Genomic DNA, 11,669 nt, shown 5'->3' on the forward strand with positions numbered 1-11,669 from the left:
ATGAAATCAGTCGACAGAGTCTGGGTCTCTCCAAAAACTACACAACTAATTGCCATAGCCCACAAGTCATCATAAATGACACTGCATATATACTAAACCATGGGGTTCACTAGTTTAAGCCATGGGTTAATGGCCATCTTTTGGGTACCTTGGTCGACATCTCATAATATTTTTTTGCTCCTACTAGTATTCATTGTGTGCGTGCGGATTTTATGCCCTTTTTTGTAAATTTTAGGGTGCCTATCCTTGTTCACACAAATTCATTTACAAGGATGTCTTTTGGCCTACATAGACTCTTAAATGTTAATCACAAGAACATTTAGGTGTATGGATAAATCACAGAAAATATTTTGGTTTGTTGAAAGACAACCAAATTTATTGCGAAACTTAAACCGCCTAAGCACATGTTTGGATGACCAGGAAAACTTACATCAGTTTCAAAATTATTTGGAAGTAGAACAACATGTTATGCAGCTATAACCTTTATTTTGCAAAATTTAAAAAATATAAATTCCAATCTCCCACTCCAAACTCAAGAGTTTATGTGTCCATCTATCACATTTGAGATTCAAGGAGGAAGACCACCTAATTTCTGTAAAAGAATACAGAACCAGGTCCAGTGAACCAAAATATTCACTCGGTAGCTACAACTCAGCCTCTCACACACAACGGCCACATAGGCACTACTGCACACGCGACAATCCAGCCAAACCAGATCAGCTTGGCACACAACCCCTCTACCTGAACCACCCTCCAAGTCCGTCACAATCATTGCGGCATACATCTTTTTGCAAATGTGTCCATCTGGATTCCATTACAAACTCCTAAGCATCCAGCCACCTTACTTACAATTAAATGTCTGCCCTTTTGTATTGCAACGAGTAGTGCTTAGTCAAACTTCTACCAGCGAATTCAAAAGTCAAAACAACAATATAAAAATAGGGAAGCTCAAAATTGGAATAGAAGAGCTCTCGATGCCTTCCAAACCCACCGCATCAATGGCATTGGATTGCCCTCCATGAACTGTCCATCTCTCAGCTTGAAGCATCTCTGAATCTTTCATCTGCTCTTTGATGGACCAATATAGATAGAAATATCGAGTGAGGATCTCCTACCGATCCCATGCAATTATTAAGCACATGCATCAAATTTATTGTTGAACTAACTACACCATGACATGCATGTTTATACCATTCAATTGAAGCCATAAATGTTCTAGTCGATTTCTTAGGTCAACTCTCAAATTTCAACACAATGTAGGAGTTGGATAGCAAATATCTTTGTATATTACAGTGTTTTTAGTTAAACGCTAAGTTCATCGAGAGTTTTTGGCAAAGGAAGCCATAAAAAATGACAGTTTCATTTCCATTGCTTAGGAATTCCTTTTAGCCTACTTTGTAACCTAATACACACAAGTTTTGTGGTTAAATTTGGGCAAAATTCTTTCTTTAACTTGCACACTATAAGTTCCGGCTTCAGTTCGAGTGTACCTAAATTAAATGTGATGAAGATCGTTTTCAAGGAAAGTGCAATTTTTGTGAGTCATGTTGATGTCTCTCATTCGGCCCACTATTTGAAATGCCAGTGTGTTAATTAATATGTTACACTCCTGATGTTGATGGCCATGGATCTCCTCCTCACCGATGATGGATATTGACTTCTAGAGATCTCCACGTTAAGATAAGCATCTAAAATTAGGCTTCACATTTGTCATCGCCTTATATACTACTACCAGTCTGCCACGTCATGAGGTCTATGAAGTTCAGAATTTTCTGGACCTTAATGTTGGAAGAGCTTCATTGTTAAAGATCTCTGCCTATTATCAACTAACAAGAAAATCTTAAAAGGTTGACTGTCACAAAATTTAGGTATATGAAGACATTAGAAAAAACCCACAAGTTTTGGTTTGCCGGAAAACATTGAACTTCTATTACAGAACGTGTATATAAAAAGTGCCGAACAATCTGGTTGGATGATTACAACAAGATACATGGCCTTTCAAAATCTTTTGAAGTAGGAAACCATATTATGCGGCTAAATTCACTTCTCCCTGATAAATATAACTATATTAATTCCAATTTACACTTCGAACAATATCTCCCCTCAAGTCATATTCATCTATCTCCCACATTGTAGTGAGATGGAAGGCGATACTGCATTTAAATTCTCAGTGAGGAAGATAGTCCCTTGCCCTATTACATCAAAATGAAACCATCAATCCATCCAACATTGCACAGTTAAGCTTGTTAGAATATATATTGGGTTTAATGATAGAGATTAGGAGTTAGAGATAGAGTAGGATTAAACATGTACGACTTGCCCTCTATTCCAAGTCTCTTTTCTCATTGTACTCTATATATACCGCGCATCTGGATCAGATCAATACAACATACAACAACATAAATATTAGTCATCCTATATTTTTCACATGGTATTCAAGTGGTTAGTCTCACGATGCCGACCCTAGACCTTTTCACCACTTCTGCAGCATGCCGCCTCCGGGGATATTAATCTTCTTTCCCCAGGGGCGCGGCATCCGATATGATCAAAGATTAGATCGGTTCATAGATTAGATTAGGTCAATTCAATTTTTGAAATTCTATTAGATTAAGTTTTCTTTAGCCACCAAATAAATCCAGTAACCCTCAATCAGCATCAACTAATGAAATCTTCCTGTGACCGAACCGAAGATCCGCCCGTAACTCTGCAATGACACGGAGCAGGACGGCTATTACTCCTAACGAGTCTGCACCAACGGACACCAAGTGTGCACCCGGACGGAAGCAGGGCCGGCTACTCGCGCGATCTGCACCGACCTTCCGGGCAACCAAGCATCCTCAGCTACTTCTTCGCGCGATCTGCATCGACCTTCCGGGCGACCACGCATCCTCGGCAACTTCTTCGCGCCATCACCAATTAACACTCTAATAATGCTAAACATACAAAGAGTTACAAGTAATTACACGCTGACTAAAATTTTCTTCATCTACTAATCAATCATAAACCTGCCCCCTTCCCCCCCTTCCCCCCGCGATTTTCAGGGGAGTGAGCCACCTCCTCATCTATTGACCAATCAAATTAACCCTCTTTATAAAAACTTGTAACTCGTTTGTACGTGTAGCATTATTTTTAACACTTCATCGCCAAGCGTCTGCAGCCTCAAGGACTCCACAGCCTGTACGCGTGCACACACCTCCCGACGGTTGGCAGCAAATCTCTCGAACCGCACGCGTATATCTGGCACATGAGCAAGTCTACATGGTGCAGGTATGCAAAAAGCAAACTAGCTTCACGTATGTACTATGGGTCTGTTTAGTTGCCCGCATAAAGCTCAAGCAGGCCCGCACGGAAAGCAAGAGGCCTATTTGCTTGCCCGGTTTCATCGTTCGGCCCGCATTGCACGAATCTTAAAGCACACCTGGGCCTGGCTCCCTGGGAACGCTCGAATCGGCAGTTTCTCCAGGGCCAGGCCCGAGCGGTGCACGTGGGCGGCGACAGCTGCACGCGCGCGGCCACGCTCGAGAAGACGTGTTGCTTCCCGAAGCGCCAGCAGTTATTAGCCTCACCGCTCCCTCTCCCCACTCCCCCCTACTCTCCCAACTCTGACCGGCGGCGGCGGATCGGAGGAGAGCAAGAAGACCACCGGACTCCATCACCGGCGAGCGGATCATCACTTGGCCCGCGGCAATGGCGGTAAGCACTTCTCTCTGTTCGCCATGCACTACTTTTTCCCGTTCGATCCGGCGATAGATTCGATCCACGGCGAAGAGGGGAATGGGGAATAGAGGTAGATAAGCATGTAGAGGTAGTTCATACTAGTTCATACGAGTTCATAGTACTTCAAACTAGTTCGTGCAAGATCGGAACAGAGGTAGGTGCGGATGCAGAAGGGGGATTGGGTGATTAGGGGTACACAACGGACACCGGCTCACCGCGGCGGCCGTCACACGTGTGCGGAGCGGCGGGTCGAGCCGCTGGCCTTCATCTTCTTGTTCATCACCGTGCGGGGCGGTGGGTCGTCATCGTTGTCCTCGGGGGAGTCGAGGTCGATCTGCCAGGTACAACGGCCTGGCTCCGGCGCCCTCGCTGGCATATGCACCGGTTCTTCCTCCTCCTTAGGCTCCCCACCGATGACCGCCGGCGGCATGATTGCCGTCTCCCAGTACACTGCGGCATGGCGGTCATTAGGAGCCTAGTAGTTCTTGTACTTGCACCACTTCTTTCTCTGTTTAGCGTCGTCGGAGACGGCCTGATTCATGGTCCAGCAATTGATGTCGACTGCCATCGCGCCCTTCGCTGGGTCAGGAATCAGCGTCTTCAGCTCTTGTGCAGTGGCCCTCGTGAGCACATCATCAGATTCCTTCTGCATGTCAGGCATGGAGCCGAAGTTTGAGCACACCTCCATGGTGTTCTCGAACTTGGTGCGGTCACCAGCCGACCACCCGAGGAAGAAGGCCCTCCAGCCAATACCCCAAGGAAAGGGGTTGGCGTTGGAGCTGGAGCTAGAGCTCATGGCGATGGAGCGAAGGAAGGTTGACAGTGAGAGAAGAGAGGGGTTGGGTAAGTAGTGGTGGGCAGGGTGAGTAAATATAGGGGCGATGAAGAGGAGGAGAAGAGTGACAATCATGCCGTTTTAACTACATGCTCTTCTATAAGCCATGAACTCTGTGCTGTGCCTGACTCCATGAATTGTGTGCGGATCGAGGAGAGCAATGAGATGGGCACGGAGGTGCTCCCGGCCGTTGACAACAAGGGCAAGCAACCCCTTCATCCAATGCCCGACGAGGTTGTGCTGCCACCCACCGCCGAGGAAGAATCGAAGACGCCTGAGGGTGGCGACGACGAGTGCATGGAGGAGCCCCCAGCAACAAGCGCCACAACTATGACCACTACCATGAGGAGGATGGCCCAACTCACTTCTGCAAGGTCATCTTTGCACCGAAACGTGAGTGCATCCCCATGCCCCTGGACTTCACCAAGCACTTCGTCGCGGTGTCGACGGAGTTCAAGCTCAGGAAGAACATCAGCTCCTCCTGGAAGGTGACGGTGAAGCTGATGAACGGCAGGGTGATCCTGGATCAGGATTGGGCCACCTACGCAACTGTTCATCAGATCAAGATCGGCTACATGGTGACGTTCAAGCTCCTCACCCCTGACACCCTCAAGGTCATCATCTTCGATGACGAAGGCATTGAGGTCGTCAACAAGTGCGGGAAGCACGACGAAGCCTTCGCCGCCAAGGACTAGGGCCGGGGCACCTTCTTCCTAAGTACTATCGAGTCTGCTTTGAACTGTTTATGTTTATGGTTTATGTGTTGAACTGTTATGAAGTGTGGCACTGCTTATCTGAAATATGTTGTTAAGTAGTTGATCTTCTGTTACTCTGCTCTGCTTATGATGTGTGCTACATGGTTGTGCCGAAGTGTGCTGGTAACCTCACCAACTAGCCAAAGAGGTTACCACACACCAAACGTTGCATACAACCAAACACCATGCCTTGGGTTTGTCCATTAACATGCACGCAATCAAACACCAGGCAGTGTTGTTCAGCCCATGCAGGCAAGAGGGCATGCATGCAACCAAACAACTTGCAGATGATGCATTTAAGGCTGCATTTGCATAGCCAGACTGAGTTGAGAAGGTTATGCAATATAGCTACTATTCACTACTGCAACCAAACACGCCCTATGCAACACACTTCAAGCACATACGCGAGAGGCGAGCGAGATCAGGAGATCGGCAGTCCGGCGTGTGACTCGCACGAGGACAGCGAGACCGGGAGGGCGACACGTGCATCCGCACGACCTCGAGGGGCTGCCTCGCATGCTCCTGAGGCAATCTACTTCAATGCAAACTAGCGTGGCTGATCATGTGGAACAGGAACCGGCCAAACGCGTACACGCGAGCGAGGGGACTCTGCCTTGGCGGACCACTAAGCTCTCCATACGTCTGCGCCGAGCCGCCGATCTACACCGAGCTGTACGACTATATTACGCTAAAAAAAATCTTCGTCGGGGACATCTACGAGAAGCTACCATGACATGCATCATGCACACACCACGCCGGTGTGGAAAGCGATGCACTTCTTCATCAACTTCTCCAGCAATCGACACCCCGTCACCACAAGGGACACCTCCAAGCGACCCATCATTGTCGACAAGCCGCTGCAACACCATCTCCGACACTACATCGTCAGGGTCTTCATCAACGTAGTCTTCACCAACATCATCGTCGATACACCGCCGCCGCCTCGTCCACAAGATGAATAACTAGCGTCCTCTGACAGATTTTTCTGCAAGATGCGCCCACGACGAGGCAATGACTGCGTCACGACGATGGCATCGACCACGTCATCCACGACAACACGAGTGCATCGACACGACGTCACTACAGTGATGACCCGTACACGGCCACACGGTTCTGCCAAAACCACGTGTGCTCGATGGGTTTCCTCCGGTCCTAGAAAAACCGGTGGACTCATCGCCGACGGCATCCTCTGACATCCGCAAGGTGCATCGTCTATGTCTGCAGCTCTGTCATAGCACATTTTTTTGTGCCTTCGGCTTTATGCGGCTTCATCATCTATGACGACCACACCATCGACCACGGCTACATCAGTATGATCGGCTACCTCGACAGCAATATTAATTGCTAAGTCTACAAAAAATCATCGGCAACAACTCCAGTCAACAGCGTCCGCGTCGTCACTAGCGTCCATGCCACTCCCGCTGTGACTGCGGAAGGGAATAGAGGAGAAGGCAGGAAGGCACTATAAGCGGACGCAATCACCACCCCAGGTGCCGACCCATCAGAGATGCAGTTGATGATGGCGCAACGGAGAAGACGACAGAAGCGCAAGACTTCAAATTCAGTCGCAATCATCCGCTTCACTCACGCTACGACTGAGGGGGAATGTTAGAATATATATTGGGTTTAATGATAGAGATTAGGAGTTAGAGATAGAGTAGGATTAGACATGTACGACTTGCCCTCTACTCCAAGTCTCTCTCCTCATTGTACTCTATATATACCGCGCATCCGGATCAGATCAATACAACATACAACAACATATATAAATATTAGCCATCCTATATTCTTCACAAAGCTCAGTACAAACTGGCCACTCCAATGACCGAGAATATTCATGAGCAGAGCTGAAGCTACACTTAACTAAAGATGTGGCTTTGGTGCATATTTCCTGTATCTTCCCGAATCAGTTTATGTGATCTTGTCATGGGTCAAAGATGCAACAGTCATTACAATATATCCATAGTGCTTAAAAGAACTTTCATCAAAAAGTTCAAAAGTTAAAATAGCGAAAAAATACCCAAAATGTACTTGCTGGACCATAATACCTACTGATGCCTTCCAAGCCTACCATACCAAAGGCACCGGGGAGCCCTCCATGAATTGTTCATCTCTCAACTTGCATCTATTTTGAAAGCTTCATTTGCTGTTTTATGGAGTGAGGATGTACTATTTGTTCACATGCAATTATTTTGCGCAGGCAGTCCAATTCAATGTGAAACTTACCCCAAAATGACCATGTACTTATCCATTCAATTGAAGTCATAAATGTTCTAGTCATCTATAGCTCAACTTCCAAATTTCCACACTAAAGTAGGAGGTAAATGGCAGATGCCTTTGGGTATAACTCCGACTCTAATTATGAAGTGAGCGAAAGCTGAGATCAAATCAGTTGACGAATTCAGAGCCTCTCTAGAAATTAAGAAAAATTGTCACCACTCATGTACAAACGACACTACATATAGGTTCACTAGTTCAAACCAGGAGCTAATGGCAGTGCTATTGGGTAGCTTGGGATGCACCCCACAAAGACTTTGTTACATTGTGTGCGTGCAATTAACCATGTGGAATTTAGACATCTGTATAATATGTTTTCACATTTTTCTTTTGTCCTGGCCAGAGTTCACCATTTTTATTGAATAATCCCGAATGCATCCTTTTAGACCCAAGCTACATTAACTCTAAAATGTGTTGGAACCATCTAAGAAAGTCAAGTACAATTACAAAAATACGCATTGTTATTTGGGCTAAAGAGAGCACAATTTTCCTTGAGCTCCACCTCAAGTTTGCACTTCTAGCGATCTAAGGTTTGGCATCAAGTTCAGATAACTAGGTATCACCATTAGTTTTAATTGGTCTTAAAAGAGTGGGCATTCTTGGAGCAAGTTTAGAACCTGATGAATCACCGAGATGGGCATTTGAAAGTATGCAACACATTTGTCCCCACCTCATGTACAAATGGCCATTCATTAGGTCACCGAAGTTCCAAATTCTATGAAGTATGAGAAAGCATAGCGACACCAAATGCCTTGTGCGCGTGCATGCATTCATGTAAATCGTATGCCTTTACATTTTGTATCAACCAATGTCCACAATATTTCGTTGCTAATTAAATATTTCTTTAGGCATATTAATTAGCCAATAATGTCAGATGTACTGATGGATTACTGCAAGAAAGGGACCACACGTAATGGTTTCAGAACGACATTGATTTTTTATTCCAGACATACACAAATTATTTAATGATTAGTCTGGATGATTTAAGAAACATAGAAATTGCAAAATTATTTGGAGTAAGAAAACATATCGTCCAACGTCATCCATTCATGTACTCTTGCCAATCTTATCTCGGCGGAACATGTTTCTATGCCTTACATTTCAGTTTGGATTGATCAGACAGAGACATCGAGAGGAACCAGTATATGCAAATCTGCTGGAAGATATGTCCAACATGGGGCTGCATGTGTTGGTTACAACCCATCTACAATTCCAAGACAACTTTTATGTTTTTTTGAGAAAATGTATAAATCTTTAGTCTTGATGCATTAATAAGAAAAACACTTTGTAGAAGCCCTAAGCAGGACAACGCACAGGGATGCCTCTAATTGCTACACACTATCGAAGAAAAGCAGCCTGAACCCTCGCACCCACCATCGCCCAATGTCTAGCTTCCATTTTGATTGTATCAAGTAGGAGAGCTAAGATGAGTTGAGAATTATTGAAGATAATTGTGCTGCTGTGCTTCAAGATGCACCATGCCATCAGCATTATTGCCAAGGGTGTGCCCTTCTAGATCGAGGCGCAAGCAGAGTGGCAATTTCATTGCCACTAGACTATGCACCATGCCAACAGGTGGGCATAAAAATCGACCGGATCCGTGAGAACATCTCTTGCAATGTGAGATTACGAGAGTACAAGATTCTGCACTAGGAGAGCTCCCCATGCCTTCCAAGCCTATCATAGCAAATCCACTAGAGTGCGCCCATGAAGATTTCATCTCTCAAATTGTGGCACTTCTAAATCCTTTTCTGCTCTTTTAAGAACCAATGTTTTTCTTGCTCTTTTATGAACCCAGAAATTTCGTTTTTTTTGAAAAGGAGGAAAGCCCCCGGCAATTTATGAACCAAGATAGATCGAGATATCAAATGATGATGTTGTACTAGTTGATATCGTGCAATTATTCGGCATGTACCGTCTATTTCATCACTGAACTTACCACCTCATGTATATGCATGTCTCCATATTAAAGTCGATTGAAGGTATAAATATTTGAGGAATTATTCAGTTTAGTTTTGATGTTCCGAGTTTGGAGACGAAAGTAGGAGGATGATGGCCACTGATTTTGCGAACTAGTGCAGCTGGTTATCGAGAGCGTGAAATTGGATCAAACCGAGTCTCTTCATGAATTAAGTAACTAATTGCCATAACATTTGTACATATGGCATTACATTGTTAACAAATCTCTATGTTTACTAGTTCAAACTTTGACTAGTATTCTTCATGTTTTTGGGCACCTTGGAAGCTCCAGCAAGAATTTTACTGAGTATTGACCCGCGATCTAAATCGATTTTAGTGCCAAAATTCAACCCCCTCGTGAAAATTTAGTGTCCTGGATGTTTCCCTGTTGACCATGAGGTGGTCGTCATCGGGTAACATAACAAGCATTCTCCAAGATCCAAAGTATTAGACAGACTCAGGAATGAGTTCGGATGATTAGAGAGAATCAATACAAGCTAGAAGATCAGCCGTTACTGTTGTTGCTGGAGAGAGCGTGTTTTCCTTGAGCCTCCTCACAATTACGAACACTACTAAGCAATATTCTCCTTTATATATCTCGAGGGCAGTGCATGAACCCAGACAGTGTAAAAAGGCACCATGACAGTAACATTAAGTTCTACAAGTATAGCTGGCTTTCAGTGTGGAATACGCAAACAAAGCTACAGGATTTGATGTGGTTGGTTACATCGACTCCATGGCAGTTTCAGCTATAATCTAAGTCTCAGTTGAATTTTTCAACGTGAAATGGTAAGCTAAGATCTTACGATCTTTTAGACAAGCCGTATCACATGGGCGCATCCGTGGACAGTGACCATGTAAAACCTCAAATCACCACGTCCACAATCATAGACCTCATATTCGATACCGTCCATACAATTCATACTACATGATAGAAACAATGTAGATGATCAATGAAATTCTGAAACATAGAACAAACAGACATAATACAAACGTCAAAAACATGACAGTTAATCCAAACCAAAAGACACAATTTAAACATCACAATTCAGCCGAGGAATGGACAAAGATCTAAATTAAAATTACTAAAAAAATGCAAACAGAGATGGAGTGGGCCAAGCATCTTCACCACTTCCTCTTTGGTCATTTGCCCTTCCGGTCACCAAAGCATCTCTAACCCTCCCTGTAGGCGTCGACGGCGGAGGGATGGTGGGTTGCCGGATGAAGAGTCGATGTAGCTGATCGTCCTCTGGACGGTGTGGTTCTATTACTTTTCCACCATGGCAGCTTTCACTGCCACCGCTGCCTTCTCCACCGCTTCATGCTCCGATTGCTCGATTCATACCAAGCCGGAGTGTGTTGCCGTTCTTCCCAAGGAGCCGGTGATCGCACCTCTCTGCCATCGTGAGCGAGTGGGAAAGAACATTGCGAGGAGCTTGTCCTCCGCATCGGGCTCCGGCAATCTGCGTTAGGGGCGGGAGGAGGATGTGGCCACCTATGCCATCATTGCCCTCTCCTTAGGATGTTGCCTCTCGCGGCATGTGGTGCATGCCTCCAATTCCAGCATCCGCGTCTGTGGCACCGGGGGCGTGGGCACGAGCACCCACCGATGATCATGTGGAGAAGCCGCCGGAGGCTACTAGGGAAAAGCTTATAGGCAGACGCTTACTAGTAGCGAGGGTTTATACCCCTCGCTACTGCTACTTACTAGTAGCGCGGGTTTTTACCCCTCGCTACTACTAAGTTGATAGTAGTAGCGCGGGTTTTTAACCCTTGCTACTACTAAGCGGTCTCTGCCGTCGCCCCCCGAAACATGTCATAGTAGTAGCGAGGGGTATAAATCCGCGCTACTACTAAGTTGATAGTAGTAGCGCGGGTTTATAACCCTCGCTACTACTAAGTGGTCCCTACCGTGCCCACCCGGGACATGCCATAGTAGTAGCGAGGGGTATGAACCTGCGCTACTACTATCGACCCACCAAGATATATGTGCACGTAGCGTGCGGAGGCCGAAATCCAAACCCACACTCTTCTGATTCCCCTTCTCCTCCCACCCGCCGTTCCCTTCCTCACCCACCACCACTGCCGGCCTCGCCTCTCGCCGCCACTCACAAATCTGGCGACCT

The sequence above is a fragment of the Triticum dicoccoides genome, chromosome 5A (genome assembly GCF_002162155.2).
Source record: "Triticum dicoccoides isolate Atlit2015 ecotype Zavitan chromosome 5A, WEW_v2.0, whole genome shotgun sequence".
Classification (NCBI taxonomy): Eukaryota; Viridiplantae; Streptophyta; class Magnoliopsida; order Poales; family Poaceae; genus Triticum; species Triticum dicoccoides.